Source organism: Prionailurus viverrinus, chromosome A1 (genome assembly GCF_022837055.1).
Source record: "Prionailurus viverrinus isolate Anna chromosome A1, UM_Priviv_1.0, whole genome shotgun sequence".
NCBI lineage: Eukaryota > Metazoa > Chordata > Mammalia > Carnivora > Felidae > Prionailurus > Prionailurus viverrinus.
Genome location: NC_062561.1, coordinates 137,425,960 through 137,448,980, shown reverse-complemented (window position 1 = coordinate 137,448,980; position 23,021 = coordinate 137,425,960).

Here is a 23,021-nt window from a genome sequence, read left to right as displayed (position 1 = left end):
AATCTGACTTAATGCTTTAATAGGATTAATCTGGCTCCCATTTTGGGGATATACTATAGGGGGCAAGGATGGAAACAGGGAGAGCAGTAAAAAGTGATCCAGGAGAGACAGTGGTGGCTTGGATGGTAGCAGCAGAAGTGCTAAGAAGAAATAGGTCTCTGGTTATATTTTGAAGGAAGAGCCAATAGAATTTCCTCATGGATTGGGTATGGGCCTGTATCAACACATCTTTATTTTTCTTCTTCCACACCTGCTTCTCATTGGTGCTGAGAAGATATGATCTCAGCCTACTCTCTGTCCCCTGCATCACTGCTGTTCAGTGCCATAGCCACCAGCCACCTGTGGTTACTGAACACTTAATATGACTAGTCTGAATTGGAATGTGTCTTAAATGTAAAATATACCAATATTTTGAAGATGTAGTACCAAAAAAAGTAAAGTATTACCTGAATAATTATTTTAAATATTGATTACATGTTGAAATGATATTTTAGATATAATGGGTTAAATAAAATATATTAAAATGATTTTTTTTTACTTAACATGGCCAATGTGAAATTTTGAATTACATATGTAGCTTCACATCAGATTTTATATTTCAATTGGACAGCACTGTTCTAGAAAATATTCAAGAGACCAATGATTACATTTGAATCAAAAGTTCCCTCTGGGCTCATTCTTCTGAGAATGGAAAACCAATTTGAAATACCTAAGAGTTAAAAAGGGCCACAAATTTCCAAAGTATTTGTTGTGTAGAGCCCCACGTACTGCTTTCTTTGACAAAAATGAGCCATTTCCTCATGTAGACACCCTGAGGTTGGCCCATCCATACTCAGCAGCCAGTAACCAGACCCTCACTTGCAGTTGCCTTGAGAGGATGCTGCTCCAGACAAGCCCGAGACTCCCCCCCACCACCTGCAGAAGCACGTAATTAAGCTCCACAGTGCTGATCCCTTAGGTACAATAAGATGACCTCCAAGGTGAAATATCACTTCATATTGACCCGATGACTTCCTTTGAGTAACCCCTGATGGCCAGGTGACATCTGGGAATCTCTTGACAGTGGGTGCATGCTGGAGCTGCATGTTTCTGAATACGTTTTATTGTGTAGAGAGACCTTGCATATACAGTCTTCTCTGTTTTATATGGAGTGTAATGCTGAATACTGTGATTAGTAAGTATGGTTTTAGACCTTTTGAGTCAGGATCTCTGAGGAGGATTCACAATTCTGTCAAGCTTCACAGGTGATTTTTATGCTCCCTGAAGTTAGAGAACTGCCATAGAGAAATGGCAGAATGAAGGTTACCATTCACTTCTTTCAGTTAAGAGTCATGGTTAGCAGCTCTATTTTGGGAGACTTAGTCTAATGTGTAAAATATTATACGTGTGTGTGAGTGTGTGTGTGTGTGTGTGTGTGTGTGTGTGTGTGTTTGTGTATGTGAAAGAGGAAGTGAAGGAGAGAGAGAGAGAGAGAGATCTAACAATAGAAGATCAATATGAGTGACCATAACAACAAAAACCTCAACCGATTTTCATTGTCTGGCAGGAAAATTCCACCCTGAGTCACACGCACTCACTTCTGGGCAGCTCCCACCTCACAGGCTTGGGCTCTTCAGGCTTCACCTCGTCCTCCTGACTGCCTATCTAGAGCTGCTGAAGTGGGCAGGGGAATGATCTATTTTGCTATTTACTTGGGGCTAAAAGTCATGTCTCCTACACACCTACCCCCACCCCCCAAGTCCTGCCAGTTTCTAATTCTTTGTCTCTATAACCCAAGAAATCTTTGGCGGGGGCGGGGGGTAGCAGATGATCCATTCTCTGAGTGTGGGCACAGGAAATTTAATCCCAAACCCATTATCTTTCTGCTCAGCGGCCAGAGCCATGGACCCCAGCCAATACAACACAACGAAACGTTAAAGCATGTGTTTCCTCTTGCCCATGCCCAAATAATCCCATTGCCCCACAATCTCCCTGCTCTCTTTCCTTCAGCTCATACAGTCTTTGGGGGAGACAAGATTTTATCTTTCTGTGGTGAAACCAACCCATAGAGACATGTTCCCAAATTGGTTTGTTTACCTGGATTGCATTGTTCAAGAAACAATGTAATACACAGGCAGCCATGAATATCTTCCTAACTCACAGTGGGCCTGAATTGGGGTACTGTTTGAAGTGCACTGTTGCAGTTCTGTCCACTGAGAAAGATGTTTTTGTATGGTCTGAGTGTGACTTGAGAACAGGATCACATGTCCCTGAGCTCTGGGAGAGGAAAGGATGCTCCCACTGGTGGTGGGGTTTGTTGGGGTGGGTGAGGACCAGGAGACAGGTGAAGGGAGTCTGGGAAGGTAGTCTGGCTCAGGTGGGGGTGGCGAGGAGCTGAGACAGTTGCTCCTGAGCTCCAGTGACTGCATAATTCCCTGTGCTACATCAGAGGAGCTTGCAGCTGAAAGGTATTGTCAAGAAGGGACAAAGGGCAGGCGGAGAGGGCTTTTCCGGGATCCTGAAGTCATTCACAAAATGAGGGTTTGTAGATGGGACATGGCTCACATTTTATTGCCCATTGTAGCCTTTCTATAAACTATCCCAGACTGGTACATAAAACATTTCACATTTTGTGAGATTATCCTGCTTTTTAATATTTCTGACAGGTGTCCTGCGGGTCCTTCTGGACTGGCAATCTGTCCCTTTCTTCTGTTATGCAAATGTGCTCACCCTATTTTCGTTGTCAGGGAGAGGATCAGAGATGAAAGATGTCCCTCCTAACCAAGCTCTTCTGTCACTTGTGTATTAAAAATACTGTGAAGCATCCAAAAGGGGCAGACAGGCTTTAGAACTTGCTCCTGATTACAAATTCTGCCATTTCTTTCATGCTTGTACTTGCAGTGTGCTATTTGCATTGCTTTTCTTACAGAGTCCCCTCCTGCCTCTGTTGCTGCAGCTTAGATAATATTCATTTGTGTTTCTGAGCTCTGTGACTTCTAATATTTGACCTTTGCTGAGACAAAAAGCATTTGAGAAAGCTGGACTGTCACAGGAAAGGATGGATGTCTTGGGGACTGGCGTCAGTATAGAGTGGTTTCTTGCCTGCAGCATCTGTATTGGGTAATCATTTAACAACAACACCAGATTTAAATTGCCTAAGATTAGGTTATTTTCAGAGCCAAATCATGTATATTTTTTAGCCTTTATAGGGTAAAGTAGGATTTTTAAGACTTGCGGAAGAGCAAGAAGTTTACAAGGAGAGAAGTATGTGGTTGGCAGATCACCAGAGCATGGAGTTAATTATGTCTCTGGTACAAACCTGTCAATATTTTTCTTCTCACTTTAAAACTGCACTCTCTCTTCTGCAGTTGTATTGATGATATTAACCCATTGTGACCCTGGAGAGAAGGAGGCAGGCTTTATTTGGGGAGAGTAATATAAATGCAAAACAAACAGGGCCAGAATGATAAGCTGGATCTCAGACACAAATCACTTTGAAAAATCTGTCTGAATGGGAAGTTGATGAGAAGGGAAGAAACTTCTGACTCGTCACTGTCTTCTGTCCGTGAATTATGGTTTATACAATCTCAGGGCTGAAGGGAAACCTTAATAGCAGCCAGCACAATTCCCTCTGCCCCAGTCTTCCCTCCCCTACACCCTCAAGAAGCCTCTTTTTGACTCTGCTTGGCTGCACCCAGGTCCAAGAAGCTCTGTGTTGTGAGAGCTAGCCTTCGTATTGAAAGGAAATCTGTCTTCCTGTAGCTTCTACCCTTTGGGATTGGTTTCTCAGGGCTTTGAGAAGATTGGGAATTACTCATTTCTGGCAGCCTATGACAACCAAACATCACGTCAAGCCAGAAATGGATGGCCTTTTTACTTATCACGCTCCCAGGAGGACATGCCAATTCCTTGGCCCTAAGCCCCCAACACAGTGGTGTCCACAATGGGAAGGCTGATCTACTGCCAACATTAGCACTGTCTACACGCTCATGCTTTCCAATGTGAACCCTTCACCAGTGGCATCCATATCCTCTGGAACTTATTAGAAATGAGGAAACTGGAGTCCCTGCCCCAGACCTACTGAAACAGAATCAGCATTTTAGCAAGATCCATTGAGCAGAAGATTTGTCTGCACATTCATAGGCACATCCTCGTTTTCCCATGTGGCTTGTGAAGAGCACTGGCTGACTCTGACCCCTGTGCCTGACTTGGGGCTCCAGAATGTTGGTGCATGGCATCACTGGGAACCAATGACCCTGTCCAGGAAATCTGGACTTCCACAGAGGAGGTAGTATTTTCAAGGAGGGTACCTTGAAGGATAACAAAGATATCCTTTGTGTGCTTTGAGGATGTCCCCTTGAGGAGGCAGCCTTGGGGAAGAGCCCTGAAATGTGCCCCCAGGACTGGGAGACACAAGCTTCAGGAAGCATTCCACCCTTCCTCTGGTCCAGGCCCTCAGGCCTTGCTGGGACGAGATCCTGTTCAATGACTAAGAGAACTGTTAGATTCTGGAGGCTTTGTAAATTTCCCAAGCTTGTTGTTACTCTTCTTAGTCTCTTTATTCCTATAAATTGTTTTTAAAACGCTTAATAATAGCAAACCACTTTAGGGGCTGACTTTCCAAAGACATCAGGAAGCCAGGGAAGTGGTGAGTCCATCTATCACTCACAGCCAAGCTTGCAAAGAGAGGAGCCTCCAGAGCAGAAAAGATGGCGTTAGTGTAGTGAAAAGGAAGAGTGGAGTCAGGAGCTGAAGGAAGGGAAGCACAGATGCCTGGAGATGGCCACCTGCCAACCATCACTTCAGGGTTCAAGTGGTAGGAGGATCATGTGGTTGATATCTCAGTTCCCATCCCAGGAGACTGATGAGTTACAGTTAATCATGCACCACCCGTACTGGAAGTCAGTGCAATATAGCTGTGGAGGGCATGCCGCTTACCAGCCATGTAACCTGGAAAACCACTTAAACCTCTCGTTTTCTCATCTGTAAAGCATAGATTGTAATAGCATTTACTTCACAGAAACATTGTAAGGAATAATGAGAACCTCTCCGTGGTGGGCATGGTGTCCTCTTCCCAGCATCCATCTCACCCTAGCTCCTTAAGGCTCTCAACAGTTTATAGAACCCATCTTCTCCACAGTGACTCGCTAGGAATGGCAGGTCTGAGCCAACTTGGGTCTCTCCTGGTGGATGCAAATGTGGAAGCACGCAGACCCGACTCTATGGCATTCTTCTCATGGCACCTGCAAACAGTAGGACAGAAAGACCGGAGACATGTTGGGACTTGGCTGATATTGTTGAGCCTCTGCACAAACCAGTCCTGAAGGCTGTTGATTTTTTTCCTTCTCTGAAGACATATAGTATATCTAATACATTTTCTTGTAGTTTAACTCCATTGGAATAGAGTTTTATGATAACGTAAAGCTAGAAGCATCTATACTGATACAAACATGTATATAAAGTGCTTAGCATAATACCTGACACATAATAAGCTCTTCAAAATTGTTAGCTCTTGTTATTATTATTATTATTATTATTATTATTATTACAGACAGTGTGTAGAACACAGAGAGGAAACAGTATCAATTCAAGAGGGGTACAAAGAATGAGACATCTCTATATAGGAGGTTTAAACACAACATATAGTAATCCACTATAGTGAGGCAACAGGAAAGGTTTTTCTCCCACTTCTGCTTTCACCCTCTCCCCTCCCCACCTCACTTTTCTCTTACAGGAAAATAACCAAGAATACTAGCTGATTGAAAGCATTTAGTGAACTGTCATCAGCAGTAATGCCCAAGCCAAGCCCTAGCCTCAGTATAGCTTCAGGCACTCCCCTTTTCCTTGATCTTTATATTCACACAATAGAAAGAAAGAATAATAGCATGACATCCAGAAGACAGGGATCTGGACCAAATGGTATCTTTTTGTTTGTTTCTCTTCATTTTGAGAAGCTTTAAAAATACAGAAAAAGACAAAGAACAATATAACAAACATTCATGTTTGTTTACTTCATTTAATAAAAATGACAGAAAATAGTTTGAAGATTCTTTGACCATTCCCATCTTTCAGCTAATGAATATAAATATGAATGGGTTTGACTGATATTTTGTAGCATTTTCTTATTCATGAATCCATGAACAGAATGTATTATTTTATCTGTGTCTTAAAAATGTACTTGGTAGGTTATAATACAGTTCTAAATTTTGCTCTTTTCATTGAATGTTATAGTTTTAGATTTATCTTTGATGAACATGTCAATCTAGTTTATTTGCATTCTGAGTTTCAACATATACATATAAGAGATTTTATTTATCCATTACTTTGTTAGTGGACACTTAGTTCTTTTCAATTTTTTGCCATTGTAAGTATGATAGCAAAGAACACCCTTGTATGTGACCCACAGTTTTAGATCTCTTTCACACTGAAATCTATAGCTTGAAGCCTAATGCATAAAACATGTAACTCATCAACACATATTTATTATGCCTAGTTGGTATTAGAGTAAAAAAATTAGGTCAGAGAATCTTAATTAGCTCCTGACTCATATAGGCACATGGTCTGTAGCTTAAGGGATTGTCAATACAGGGAGGAGTAAATATATATACAGTACCCAGGAAAATATAACTAATAATGCAAGGCAGGAAATCCTAAGTATCAAATTTGAACTGCAGTCAGTGCTGTTAAAATTTAGAAGATAGGAATTAGAAGTAAGGTGATCATGTTATCAGCATGTTATCCTGGACCTTGAAGGATGAGTAGAATTTCAACTGACAGAAATGGGGAGGATATTCAAGGCAGGATCAAGGATATGAACAAAGGAAAGAAGTGGGAATCCCTATAAAGTCTGGGCTCCAGATGAAGGACACTTCACTGTCACCATCCCAGGAAGAGTTACAAATCCACTTGGTCGGATTCAGAACAATGACTGGGCCATGTGTTGGTGGTGGACAAGAAATTACAAATGTTAAAAAGTTGATGCAAGGGGCACCTGGCTAGCTTAGTAGGAAGAGCATACGACTCTTGATCTCCAAGAGTGAGATCCACGTGTGAGCCCCACGTTGGGTGTAGAGATTACCTAAATAAATTAATTTTTAAAAAATGTTGATGCAGTAAGTTGAGCACGGCACTCTCTTCTACCTTGCCTCTCTATGTGGCTGCATGGGACATCTAGAAATCGCTTTCACTTGAGAAGAGCCATCTTGCTTGCTTTCATGTGTCTTTGGTTGTGCGTATTTGGGTTCTCTGCCTCATTCACATTAGGTTAGTGGCTGGTGCTAAGCTTTAAGTTTGGGCTTAGAGGAGAGAGAGGCCTCTGATAGGCTTTGGGCCTTAGCTCCAATTCTAGCCCTGTTTACCAGTCAGTGCTATAAATTGGGTATTCGAGTTGACAGAGAGATTTTGTGAAAAGGATAAAAGAAATGGATTTGAAAGGGTAGATTTTGAGTCAGATTGTCATGGACACTGAATGACAGTTTGTGCAATTTTGACTGATTCTGAAGGACAATTAGGTGCCCCTGAAGATTTCTGAGCAAGAGATTATGGGATCAAGGAATGATCTAGGGAGACTAGTCTAAATTAGAGGGGAGTGAGTTAAATGGCCATTGGAAGAAATTCAAATGTGTGATGATCAGAAATTCTATTTCTGAAAGTGGCACTGGAACCAGAAAAAAAAAAAAGGAATGGCTATAATAATTGTCAAGGTTTATTGAACAATTGGATGTAGAAGTTCATGGAAAGAAATATGATTGGGATGTTTTTAGTCTAGGTAACAGATAATTAGCAAAAATTGTCGAGAAGGGGATTTGAGATTGATTGTTATACATTTGAACCACACACATTTCAATCAGGTGATAACATCTCTTAGGCTTAAGAGATGTGAACCTGGGGCTCAGAAGAAAGATGAAGAGGTGTGGGGTAATAATAAATGGAGAAATATCTGCAATGTTGCATAGTCTTTTTACATACTTCACATAAGAATGACTATACTTAAAATTGTTGACTACATGTCAGCCACCATTCTAAGCCTTTTATATATACTGATTCATTTAATCCTAACAAAAACCCTATGAGGCATGTACTGGGAAATCTTATGTATAGCAGAGGAAACCATCAATAAAACTAAAAGACAACCTAGCAAATGCAAAAAGATATTTGCAAATGATATACTTGATAAGGGGTTTATATCTGAAATATATATTGGGGTGCCTGGGTGGCTCAGTCAGTTGAGCATCTGGCTTCGGCTCAGGTCATGATCTCATGGTGTGTGAGTTTGAGCCCTGCATCGGGCTCTGTGCTGACAGCTCAGAGCCTGGAGCCTGCTTCGGATTCTGTGTCTCCTCTCTCTCTGCCCCTCCCCCACTTGTGCTCTGTCTTTCTCTGTCTCAAAAATAAATAAACATTAAAAAAAATGAAATAGATAAAGAACTTATACCACTCAACCCAAAAAACATAAACAATCCAGTTAAAAAATGGGCAGAGGACTTGAATAGACATTTTTCCAAAGAAAATGTGCAGATGTCCAACAGACACATAAAAAGATGCTCAACATCACCAAACATCAATGAAATGAAAGTCAAAACTACAATGAGATACTATCTTACATTTGTCAGAATGGCTCAAATTAAAAAGACAAATAACAAGTGTCAGGATGTAGAGAAAAGGGAACTTTAATGTGCTGTTGGTGGAGTGTAAATTGGTACAGCCACTGAGGAAAACAGTATGGAGGTTCCTCAAAAAACTTAAAATAGAAACACCATATAATCTGATAATTCTACTACTGGATATTTGCCCAAAGAAAACAAAAACACTAATTTGAAGAGATTTATGCACCCCTATGTTTATTGCAGCATTATTTACAATAGCCAAGATATGGAAGTAACCTAAGTGTCGACTGATAGATAAATAGGTTAAAAAGATGCAATATAGGGGCGCCAGGGTGGCTCAGTCAGTTAAGCATCTGACTATTGGTTTCAGCTCAGGTCGTGATCTCACAGTTTGTGAGTTTGAGCCCCACATCGGGCTCTGTGCTGACAGTGTAGAGCCGCTTCAGATTCTCTCTTTCCCTCTCTCTCTTGGTTTCTCTCAATAAATAAATAAACTTAAAAAAAAAGATGCAATATAAATAATGGAATATTATGCAATCATAAAAAGGATGAGATCATGCCATTTGCAACAGTGTGGATGGGCCTAGAGGAAATTATGCTAAGTGAAATAAGTCAGACTGAGAAGGACAAATACCATATGACTTCGTTCATATGTAAAATCTAAAAACCCAAATGAATGAACAAAAAACAGAATCAGACTTGTAATTGTAGAGAACTGATGGTTGCCAGAGGAAAGTGGGGGTTGGTGAAATGGGTAATGAGAGTGGGAGATACAGGCTTCCAGTTACAGAATGAGTAAGTCATGGGAATAAAAGGCACAGCATAGGCAATATCGTCAATGGTATTGAAATAGCATTCTATGGTGACAAATGGTAGCTCCACTCGGGTGAGCACAGCATAATGTATAGAGAACTTGAATCTCTATGTTGTACACCTGAAACTAATGTCCCATTGTGTCAACTATACTCAAAAATAAAAGAAATAAATTAAAAGTAAAAAAGCCATCTTTCTCCCTCTAGGCATGTTGTGGGTGAGATGGTAACTTAGAGTATAGCCCATCCACTTGTTTTTTTCTGCCAAGGTATGTTTACATACTTATCAGACTGTGAGGTCTTGTAGGACTGGATACTTCCTAGTACCTTTAAGAGTTTAATATAATGTCTTATTGAATAAATGAATAAATAAATAACTGGCCACTTAAACATATGCTATGGGATATCCCAAACCTCGACCATGTGTCAGGGAAAGCTTCTTACAGTTGATGGTATCCAACCTGAGTTAAAGAATGAACTGAAGGGGCGCCTGGGTGGCTCAGTCGGTTAAGCGGCCGACTTCGGCTCAGGTCATGATCTCGCAGTCCGTGAGTTCGAGCCCCCGTGTCGGGCTCTGTGCTGACAGCTCAGAGCCTGGAGCCTGTTTCAGATTCTGTGTCGCCCTCTCTCTGACCCTCCCCCGTTCATGCTCTGTCTCTCCCTGTCTCAAAAATAAATAAAATGTTAAAAAAATTAAAAAAAAAAAAAAAAAGAATGAACTGAAGCTAGCTGAAAAGAGCCAGGGGAGAGGGTTTCTGGACAGAGAGACCAGCTTAAGCAAGAGAGAGTACGGCATATTCAGGGAGCCACCAGCTGTCAGTGTGGCGGTGGAGGGAGCACAAGATGGAGGGAGGCCAGATGAGAAAATGCAGAGGCACAATGAGGTCACACTGCAAAAGCTGTATATATTATGAGAAGGAATTTGGACTTTGTCCAGATTTATAAAAATTGAGGAATAGCATACATATGATAAAATGGTAAAATGCACAAATCTTAAGTTAGGGTGACCAACCATCCTGGTTTCCTCCAAAAAAGGACTTGTAGTTTCAAAACCAGAACATTTCCAGGTAATCTGGGGCAAATTGGTCTTCCTTGTCTAAAGTGTACTGCTCAGTTTTACATAGGGTACACACCGTGTCCCCACCTTCCACATCAAACCCCAGAAATCTTCTTCATGACTCTTGTCAGTCAATACTCCTTTCCTGAAATAACCACTATTCCAAAATCTCTCACCGTAGATGAGTTTTGTCTCTTTTTGAGCTTTATATAAATTTACACAGTATGTTTTCTTTTGAGTTTATAACTTTTTCCGTTTAACTTTATGGTCTGTGAGATTCATCCTTTCTGTTACAGTTTGTTCCTTTTCATTGCTCTGCAATATTGTTAGAACATATCTCTATTTGCTTATCCGTTCACTTGTTGATAGACATTTAAATTAAGTCCAGATTTTGCAATTATACATAAAGCTGTTATGAATATTCTTATAGACATCTTTGGTAGGCATATGCATTCATTCCTGTTGGGTAATTACCCAGGAGTGGAATTGCAGGGTGATAGGGTATGTAATAAGTTTGGCTTTCATGGCAACTGCCAAGCTCTTTCCCAAAGTAGTTGTACCATTTTACACTTTTAGCAACAATTAGGAAAATTCTTCTTTCTCCACATTCTCATCAATACCTAGTATCATTTGTATTTTTAATTTCAGCCATTCCACTGGGTGTGAAGTCATATCTCATGGTTTTGATGTGCATTTTCCTAATGACTAATGACGTTAATCTTTTTTTATTGGCTATTCATATATCATTTGCCCATTTAGAAAATTAAATTGTTTGCTTTTTATTGTTACTAAGGAGTTATTTATATATTCAGGACACAAGTTCTTTGTGAGATATATGTATTGCAAATATTTTCTTCTAGTCTGTGACTTGCTTTCTCACTTTCTCAATAGAGTCTTTTGAAGAGCAAAAGGCAGAATTTTAATTTTGATGTAAAATTTTTCATTTTTTTTCCCGTGGTGAATGTATTTTATGCTTTATTTAAGAAACTATTGCTAAACCCATAAAAATATTCATTTTCTTATAGAAGTTTTTTTTCCTCTTTTGCACTTAGATTTATGATCTATTGCACACAAATTTTTGCTATGATATATAATAGGAGTTGAGATTCACTTTTTTCCCATATGGATATCATGTTGTTTCATATAATTTGCTGGAATTCCCCAGAGAACTATCTTGGAGCTTTTATCCAAAATCAATTGACCATATTTGTGTAGGTCTATTTATGGATTCTAATATGTTCCATTCATCTATTTGTCTATGCTTATGCCAATACCATATGGAATTTTATAATCTCAAAATCAGGTAAAACAGGTCTTCCAGATTTGTTCATTTTGTTTGCAAATTTATTTTGACTATTTTATACTCTGTGCATGTCTATGTAAATTTTAGAATTTTGGAAATTCCTATTTTTAAAAAATCTTGCTGAAGATTTTGACTGGGATTGTATTTGATCTATAGATCAATTTGAGGAAAACTGACATCTTAACAATATTGAGTCTTGCAACCCACGAACTTGGTATATCTATCCATTTATTGAGGACTTTAAAATTTCTCTCAATAGTGTTACGTACATTTTAGAATAGAGTCCTTGTGCGTCTTAGATTTATTACTAGACATTTTTTATACTACGGTAAAGTGGCATTTAATTTTTTAAAAATATCTAATTGTTGCTAGCATATACAAATCATTTCTATATATTGACCTTGTGTATAGTGATATTGTTAAATTATTTATTAATTTTAATAGTTTTTCACCGATTCTTTTCAATTATTTATGTATGCGATCAGGTAGTCTATAAATAATACTTGTTTTATTTCTTCCTTTCTGGTAATTATACCTCTTTTTTGCTAAGCTTATTGTACTGAATTGGGCCTCCAGTACAATACTGAATAATAGTGGTGAAAATGGGCATCACTGTCTTGTTGCTGAACTTTGGGGGAAGCATGTAATAAATATCTTGCCATTAAATATAATGTGTGCTGTAGAACATTTATTCTTACTTTGCTGAGAATTTCACTTTTATCAAGATGTTGAATTTTCTCAAATTGTTTTTCTTACATATGAGGTCATTATATGATTTTTCTCCTCTATTAATATAGTGAATTGGTCTGTGATTTTCCTTTCTTGAAATGTCATTCTCAGATGTTAGTATCACCTCATGAAAGTAATGCTGGTTGTATAAAATGAGCTGAGAACTATTCTTTTTCTTTTTCTTTCTAGACAACTTTTTTGTAAGATTAGTATTATTTATTTCATGAGTATTGGGAAGAAACCATTAGTGAAGCCACTTAATCCTAGAGTTTTCTGGGTAGGAATGTTTTAAGTTGGAAATCCAAACTATTTAATAGTTATGGGAAGATTTTACTTAGTGTTAATTTTAGGAAATTATACTTTTTAAGAGTTTATTTCATTTAGGTTGTTAAATTTATTGCCATACAGATGTATACTTAAAACCAAATATGTTCATACTTACAGGAATGCTGTTTCCAAAAGACAAACTTTATATATAAGGATTGAAAAGGGGAAAAAACTTTATTTCCTCTACACACTAAACCCTTCTGGCTATCCAGCGCACAGAATTTTTTTTCCCGCACTGACCAATTCTCCAAAACCATCTGGGTGTCTTAGAAGACAACTAAATTCTGACATTCTGTACCTAACTGTATCACATCCCACAAGTTAAGGGCTCAGTCCCACAAGACTTGACTCCACTTCAGATGCCAGTAGCTAGTAGTGGGTTCCCAGATTACCCCACTTCTGTCCAACTTAGCTACAAATCAAGAGTTCCCACAAAGCCATCCTCAGGTTTAATAATTTGCTGTAATTGCTCACAGAACCCAAGCAACACTCCTGTACATTTACTTCATTATATTGTATAAAATATATGATAGAAGATATAGATGAACAGTCAGATGAAGAGGTACATAGGATAAGTGCAAGAGCTTCTGTCCCTGTGGAGTTGGGATGCACTACCCTCCCAGCATATGGATGTATTTATCAACTCCAGAAGCTCTCTGAACCTGATACTTCAGGGATTTTTTTGGAGGCATCATGACATCATCATGAGCAATTCTTAACTTAAGCCCCTCTCCCCTCCCTGGAAGACAGGGGATGAAGCTGAAAGTTCCAAGCTTCTAATCATGGCTTGATCTTTCTGGTGACTATTTTCCATCCAGGAGCCCACCAAGAGTCACCGTATTAGAACAAAAGGCATTTCTATGACTCAGGAAATTCCAAGCAATTTAGGAGCTCTGTGTTAGGAACTGGGGTAAAAAGACTGATATTATAACAGAAGATACTCCTAGTGCCCCTAATCCTCAGGAGATTACAAGAGTTTTGGGTGTGGGTATACTAATTGCATATAAAAAAAACTTTAGTCAAGAAGCATTACTAGATATATAGTGCTGAAAAGACTAATAAAACTAATAAGTCTAGCTAAACTTCAGTAAAAAAGAGACAACATAAATTTTCATTATGTGAAATGGGTCGATTTAATAGGAAGATTCTAAATTGTAATATGTAAAGCAAAAGTTGACAAACTAAAAGAAATAGACAAATGCATTATCATAAATGAAGATTGTAATGTAATTTAGTGACTTAGAGTAGATAAAAAAAGCCTGAAGGAAACAATATGATTAGACAACTTGACCAAAATGAACATTGTAACAACCAACTTCAGAACATATTCTTCTCAAGTGCATACAGAACATTTACTGAATACCACATGTTGAGCTACTAAGTAAAGAGACATCCTTATAGATCCTATAGACATTAAAACAAAGTAAGAGTACCTTATGAATAATGTTAAGCCAATAAATATGACATTTTAGAGGTCTGATTTTCAAATATGGAGTAATGTGGTCACACTTTCATTTCAGAAAGATTACTCTGGCCACATTTTGGAGAATGAGCTAGATAGAGGATGTTAGGAGCCTATTAGAACAATCTAGGCAAAGATAATGATAATCTAGATTAAGAACTGGTGATAGGGAGACAGAAGAAGGGACCAAATGAAAGAGCAAGTAAGCAAAGCTGAAGGTCAGTGATTATGTGACATTGCAAATGTTTATTCAAAAAATATTTATTGAGCCCCTACTATATGCCAGGCAATACTTGGAATAGCAGTAAGACAGGTATAGTTCCTGCCTTAATGATGAAGTTTACCTATTGTTGGCATCAGAGTCAGAAGTTGTATCTAGGAATCTGAACTTCCATTCCAAGAATAGTGTGCTTTCCATCACATACAACGGCCCAGATTTCCCCTCTGTTACAATAGTTGCTTTGTCTGTTGCATCTAATACCAGCATAACTATTCTTGTATCTGCCTCTTTGAGATACCACAATAGCCAGATTCTTCCAGGCAGCACTTACTGATTAAAAATTTTATAAGATTAAGCTGAACCGTCATAAGTTTCCTTGGTTTGGTTCAAAGTTACATACACTAGGAGAAAGCTATTCATTTTTTTTTTATTCTTGAAAGAGAGAGAGAGAGAGAGAGAGAAAACGAGTGAGAGAGGGGCAGAGTGAAAGAGGGACACAGAATCAGAAGCAGGCTCCAGGCTCCGAGCTATCAGCACAGAGTCTGATGCGGGGCTCGAACTCACAAGCCGTGACATCATGACCTGAGCCGAAGTGGGACACTTTACCAACTGAGTCACCCAGTTGCCCCGGAGATGGCTATTCTTAAAATCAGTATGCTTGTTAAAAAAAAAACAGAGCTGCATTCTTTGTCATAGGGGTATTTGTAATCTGCTGGGCATTAGCTCCTTTGTGGGATATGGCAGGGCTAGGTTTGGTGAAAATAGGTTCTTCAAGCCACTTTAGTCACCTCTGTCAAAAGCAAAGGATGTGGGAAGCCTGGCAACCTACATTTATCTGGTTTCCTTTTAGTTCCTCCTCTGAAATATAGAACTGAATAATGTTGGAGCTGGAAGGAATTGCAGAAACCATTTAATACAACTCGCATATTTTAGAGAGGAACAATCAAGGCTCAGAGAAGTACAGTGACTTGCAAAGTCACCCAGCTACTTTTACATAGACCCAGGACTGGGATCCAGGTCTTTCCAGTGCGCTTTCCTTAACCCCAGCACATCTGCCCCATAGCATGAGAGCCAGGGTTCTATTCTTAACCTGCTTTATATTTTAGAAAAATAAAACCTTAACTTCTTTTTTAGAAATATTTATTTTGAGAGAGAGAGAGAAAAAGAGAGGGTGAACGGGAGTGGGGTACACAGAGAGAGAAAGAGAGAATTCCAAGCAGGCCCCTACTATATGCCAGGCATATAGTAGGCACTGTCGGCACAGAGCCTGATGTGGGGCTTGATCCCACAGCTGTAAGATCATGACCCAAGCCAAAATCAAGAGTCGGATGCTCAACCAACTGAGCCACCCAGGCACCCTGGAAAAAGAAAACTTTAGTTCTTGCTCCAAATGACCATTTCTTTTTCAAATCCCCTCCTCTATTTACATCCTGTGTTGGCTCTTCATCAGTCTCTGACTGAAGGGAGGCCAGAACCTGTGCTATAATGAAGCAGAGCAGCAGATACTATTTGGAGTGATTGCAAGGACTAACTCTTCTTCCCACATGCTTTTAAGTACCTGGAATTTTTAAAACATGGTGCACATGCCCCTGGGAAGGAAAATGTGATGGCTTCAGTTGACACTGAATAGCAAATAATTGGCATTGGATCCCTTCCCAGAAGCATTTTTTTTGACAGAACAGAATATGATGCAAAGGGGCACTAAGATCCTTAGGAAGGATAGAGAGAAGTTGGCTGTAATAGAAGAAAGGAATAGAGGGTGTGTGTGTGTGTGTGTGTGTGCGCATGTGCATGAACGCACATAGGTATTGTGGGGATTCCAAAGACAAACTTCGTCCACACTGACAACTCTACATCACAGCTTGGTCCTACCTTGATCCTGTCGGTCAGACTGACATGGTTGCATCCTACTCCTGGGCCTACATATCTGTAACATTTCCATCCCAGGCACTAATGAATGTTGGGGAGGGGTATGTCTTCAAGACAATGAGCACCCAAACAGATGTGCACCAGAGATGAATCCCATATTAACACAAACAAAGCCCTATGACTGGTTCTTTGTTATAGGAGTTGCTATGAAAATGCTTTGTGTAAAGGTTTTTAGAGCAGTGAAACTACCCTGTACAATATAATGGTGGATACATGTCATTACATATTTGTGAAAACCCATAAAATGTACACCACCAAGAGTGAAACTTAATGTAAACTATGGACTTTGGGTGACTATGATGTGTTGGTATAGGTTCAGTATTCCTCAAAAATGGACCATGCAGGGAGGGAGAGGGGGGTGAGGCTGTGTGTGTGTGTGTGTGTGTGTGTGTGTGTGTGTGACAGAGAGAGAGAGAGAGAAATTTCTGTACCTTCCACTCAATTTTGAGGTAGACCCCAAACTGGTATTAAAAAATAGTCTGGTAAAAAATGGCTAGAACTGATACGTGAATTCAGCCAAGTCGCAGGATATAAAATCATTGTACAGAAATAAGTTGTGTTTCTATACACCAATACTGAAGCAGCAGAAAGAGAAATCAAGGAATTGATATCATTTACAATTGCACAAGAACCATAAAATACCTAGAAATAAATCTAACCAGAGAGGTAAAAGACGTGTATGCTGAAAACTATAGAAAACTTACGAAAGAAATTGAAGAAGACATGAAGAAATGGAAAAACATTCCATGCTCATGGATTGGAAGAATAAATATTGTTAAAATGTCGATACTACCCAAAGCAAATCTACACATTCAATGCAATCCCAATCAAAATCGCACCAGCATTCTTCTCAGAGCTAGAATAAACAATCCTAAAATTTGTGTGGAACCACAATGGACCCCAAATAGCCAAAGTAATGTTGAAAAAGAAAACCAAAGCTGGAGTCATCACAATCCTGGATGTTAGCCTCTACAAGAAAGCTGTAATCACCAAGACAGTATGGTATTGGCACAAAAACAGACATGTAGACCAATGGAATAGAGAACCCAAAATTGGACCTACAAACGTATGGCCAACTAATCTTTGACAAAGCAGGAAAGAACATCCAATGGAAGAAAGAGTCTCTTTAGCAAATGGTGCTGGGAAAACTGGACAGCGACACGCAGAAGAATGAACCTGGACCACTTTCCTACACTATACACTAAAATAAACTCAAAATGGATGAAAGACCTAAATGTGAGACAGAAAACCATCAAAACCCTAGAGGAGAAAACAGGCAACAACCTCTTTGACCTCAGCTGCAGCAACTTCTTACTCAACACATATCTGAAGGCAAGGGAAATAAAAGCAAAAATGAACTATTGGGACCTCATCTAGATAAAAAGCTTCTGCACAGCAAAGGAGACAATCAAAAAAACTAAAAGGCAACTGATGGAATGGGAGAAAATATTTGCAAATGGCATATTGGATAAAAGGTTAGTATCCAAAATCTGTAAAGAACTTACCAAGCTCAACACCTGAGAAGACAAATGATACAGTGAAGAAATGGGCAGAAGACATGAATAGACACTTTTCCAAAGAAGACATCCAGGTGGCCAAAAGACACATGAAAAGATGCTTAATATTGTTCATCCTCAGGGAGATACAAATCAAAATCACACTGAGATACCACCTCACACCAGTCAGAGTGGCTAAAATTAACTAAGGAAACAACAGATGTTGGTGAGGATGTGGAGAAATGGGAATCCTCTTGCACTGTTGGTGGGAATACAAACTGGTGCAGCCACTCTGGAAAACAGTGTGGAGGTTCCTCAAAAAATTAAAAATAGAATTACCATATGACCCAGCAATAGCACTACTAGGAACTTATCCAAAGGATACAGGAGTGCTGGTGCCTAGGGGCACTTGTACCCCAATGTTTATAGCAGCACTTTCAAACTTGTACCCCAATGTTTATAGCAGCACTTTCAACAATAGCTAAATTATGGAAAGATCCTAAATATCCATCAAATGATGAATGGACACAGAAGATGTGGTTTATATATACAATGGAATACTACTTGGCACTGAGAAAGAATGAAATCTTGCCATTTGCAACAAGGTGGATGGAACTAGAGGGGATTATGATAATTGAAATAAGTCAGTCAGGGGCGCCTGGGTGGCTCAGTCGGTTAAGCGTCCGACTTCAGCTCAGGTCACGATCTCGCGGTCGGTGAGTTCGAGCCCCGCGTCAGGCTCTGGGCTGATGGCTCAGAGCCTGGAGCCTGCTTCTGATTCTGTGTCTCCCTCTCTCTCTGACTGCCCCCCCGCTTCATGCTCTCTCTCTCTGTCTCAAAAATAAATAAACTTTAAAAAAAAAGAAAGAAGTCAGTCAGAGAAAGACAGATATCATATGTTTTCACTCATATGTGGAATTTGAGAAACTTAACAGAAGACCATGGGGAAGGGAAGGAGAAAAAATAGTTTCAAACAGAGAGGGAGGCAAACCATAAGAAACTCTTAAATACAGAGAAAAAACTGAGGGCTGATGGGGGTGGTGGGAAATGGGTGATGGGCATTGAGGAGGACACTTGTTAGATGAGCACTGGGTGTTGTATGTAAGCAGTGAATCATGGGAATCTACTCCTGAAGCCAAGAACACACTGTATACACTGTATGTTAGCTACTTGACAATAAATTATATAAAAACAATAGTTCATTAAAAAAAATTCTCAGTTCACAGAGACTGGTGGATTGGCTAGAAATTCCTGCAGGGGGCACAAAGTAGAGGTAGCAAGGTGGAGTGTCCTGAGGCTCACATGAAAATCAGAAAATCTAGGCTCTACTCCTAAGTCTGCCACTAACTGTGGGGAGGTGACCTCCATTTCCTCAACTATAAAATGAGGAGGATAGGCTTGGGAATCCACAGCTGCATTCCAATCTTATGGTCTTCATTAAAGGTCATTTTTTCAGATTCTATTTTCTGGACAGAAATACTGTGCTTTGGAATAAAGAGGTAACTAGGCACAAAGAAAAGATCCTGTTTTCTCAGTTGAGACCCTCAGGGCTCCCTCTTATTTTGTTGTCTGAGTCGTGATCCAGCCAAGGTTTTGCCCTCATCCAAGTATGCCTCTGTGCTCTGGTCCCTACTCAGAGTACGTGTTGGGGGTCCTAAATGGGGGACAGATTCTTTCTGCACCTCCCACAAGCTGGCCTCTTACCCAGAAGGATCTTTATCTTCCTTGGAAGAGCTTAACCATCAGCCCAAACCCAGGAACCTGATGGGGGCTGGGGTGTTCAGAGTCAGGCCACAAGGTCATTTTATCTCGGGCCTGTTGGGCTGTTCTTCATCCCTTCCCTTCTTACTAGGCCTACCTGGGGCACCATCCCTGGGTCAGCATGAATTTCAGAGATGTGTTTGTCCTTTTGCAGTTCCTAGTAGACAGAGATTGCACCCGAAGCACTGTTATTTTTAACATCAGCCAGTGGTTCCCAAGTCTCTCAGCTTGTACCCTGGGACTCATGTGTACACTCAGTGTCTTCAAGACATTGGTAAGCAGCAGCCCTGATGCCTGATGGGTTGGGACTTTAGAACCGCAGCTCTCATACTCCCTTTAAATTCACATGAACGTTTGTGCGTCTCATCTACCATACCTGTTTGGTAGAGGTGAGAGTTAAAGAACCCAGGCAGCTCCTAAGCCTTTAAGCAAAAGCATTTGATGAAATCAAGCAACCTCTCAAGGTTTCCCTCCTGCTTATCTAGAAAAACACTAAACCGCAGACCTCTGTTCTGGACTGCAGGCAGATGTGGTTGTCTCTATCTTGACTAGCTGCCTGCTGACTTGCGGCAGGGACAAGCCCATCCATTTAGTACCTCTGGTAATTGAAGGAGTAATTTATTTCTCTTGGTCTCTTTCCATTCAAGCCATTGCCTACAGTTTTCTTTCCCTTTAAAGTGTTTTCATATTTCTTTTCCTCTTCAGAATTCAGCTACCTTTGCTCTGATCCTTTTTGTGTTTCACAAAGCACATACCTTATGGGCTGGTCCTGGGATATATATGAATGATAGATTCAAGGAATAGAAGTGAGACCAGAGTATTGGAAGCACCCCCTCCCGCCACATATGTACAATGCTTCCATCTCCCTGGGTTAGCCCTGGCAGTAGCCTTGGCAAGGTGGGCACTACTCCAATAACTGAGTCTTCCGATGCAGGGCTGCCCAGGCTCTCTCCTCTCTCCTTTGAGTGTTTTCCTGCAGAATCAGGGGGCCAGGCTGAGGACAGGCTGCACGGTTTTACCCAGAGTCTTTTCTGGAAATCTGTAGCTCGGCAGCTTGATGTTGAAAAGCATCTAATTACTTGTAAATGCGATTGCATCCAAAGTTGTGCATATACAAACAAGAGCAGTTGCATGGTAAGGAGAGATTCCCCTTCCAGGGAGATGGCTAGGCCTTCCCACTCTGGTACCTGCTCTCTGCTGGGCAGTAGCTGGTGCATGGGCCCTAATAAACGTGGCAGGCCCTTGGTGGTACAGCCCTAAGCACTAGATGAATCCATACAGAAAGAGCCGAGGTTTCTCTTTGGTCACTTTCTCCTCCACTCTGTTCTATGTCATGGGAAAGACAAGGCCTGTGGCAAAAAGTACAGGAGATGAATATCCATTAGAAACGAGCCTATTGGTATGTGTGTTATGTGTGCCTGTGATACGGATGTGTACATGTGCCTGTAGGGGGGATACTTAACATTCATAGTTTTTCTTTTAGGGCAGTGGAATGTAGCAAACAAATTCTTTAGGTCTGTGTCTGCCTTTTTTTTTTTTTTTTTTTTTTTTGGTTTGCTTGTTTTGTTTTTAAGATTCTACATATAAGTGAAATCACAATGTATTTGTCTTTCTGTGACTTATTTCACTAAGCATAATACCCTCTAGGTCCATCCATGTTGTCACAAATGGCAAGATCTCATTCTTTTTTATGACTAATATTCCAGTGTGTCTGTATGTGTGTGTGTGTGTGTGTGTGTGTGTGCACGTATCACATTTTCTTTATCCATTTGTCTGTTGATGGACACATAGGTTGCTTCCATATCTTGGCTGTTGTGAATAATGCTGTAATAAACATAGGGGTGCATATATCTTTTCAAATTAGTGTTTGTGTTTTTTTTGGGTAAATACCCACTAGTGGAATTCCTGGATGGTATTTCTAAGTTTTTTGAGGAACCTCAATACTCTTTTCCACAGTGGCTGTACCAGTTTTCATTCCCACCAACAGTGCATGAACATTTTCTTTTCTTCACATCCTTTTTGACACTTGCTGTTTCTTGTATTTTTTATTTTAGCCTTTCTGACAGGTGTGAGGTAATATCCCATTTTGGTTTTGATTTACATTTCCCTGATGATTAGTGTGTCTGTTGTCCAGCTCTGTGTTTTCTTTGAAGAAATGTCTATTCAGATCCTCTGCCCATTTTGTAACTGGATTGTTTGTTTTTTTGGGTTGAGTGATAGAAGTTCTTTATATATTTTGGATATGAATCCCTTATTAGATATGTCCTTTGCAAATATCTTCTCCCATTCACTAGTTTATCTTTTCATTTTATTGATGGTTTCCTTCACTGTGCAGATTTCCCAGTAGTTTATTTTCTTCTTTTGTTTCAATTGCGTGAGAGGACATATCTAGAAAAATATTGCTAAGGTGTATGCCAAAGAGATTACTGTCTCACTTTTTAGAAGTTTCGTGGTTTCAAATCTCACGTTTGGTTCTTTCATCCATTTTAAGTTTATTTTTGTGTATGGTGTAAGAAAGTGGAGTCCAGTTTCATTCTTTGGCATGTAGCTGTCTGGTTTTCCCAACACCATTTGTTGAAGAAATTCTTTTCCCCACTGTATATTCTTGCCTCCTTGTTGTACGTTAATTGACCATATAAGCATGGGCTTATGTTTGGGCTTTCGATTCCATTGAGCCATGTGTCTGTTTTTGTGCCAGTACCAAACTGTTTTGGTTACTGTTGCTTTGTAATATATCTCGAGATCTGGGATTGTCATAGCTCTAGTTTTGTTCTTTCTCAAGATCATTTTTTGGCTATCCAGGGTCTTCTTTGGTTCCATACAAATTTTGGTATTATTTGTTCTAGTTCTGTGAAAAATACTGTTGGTATTTTGATAAGGATTACATTGAATCTGTAAACTGATTTGGGTAGTATGGACATTTTCATAATATTAATTTTTCCAACCCACTACTATAGTCTCCCTTTCCATTTATTTGTGTCATCTTCAATTTCTTTCATCAGTGTTTTGTAGTTTTCAGAGTACAGGTTTTTCACCTCCTTGGGTAAATTTAATTCCTAGGTATTTTATTCTTTTTGGTACAGTTATAGGAGTTTGGAACTTTAGATTCCTTGCAACTCCAGTACTGGTCAGGAGAAAAATAGGAAGCTGCTACCAAAGTTTGAGCACTAAAGTTGGAAAGCGCTCCTCCACTTGCTTTCAGTAGTACCTGAAATTTTCACTATTTATCTCTTTTTTTTTTTCTCACTATTTATCTCAAGGTTAAAGCACTTCCCTGTAAAGCCACTGTTTTCTGAACTGTTACATAGGGCAGGGGCAATATAGGGACTGGACAAAAGAC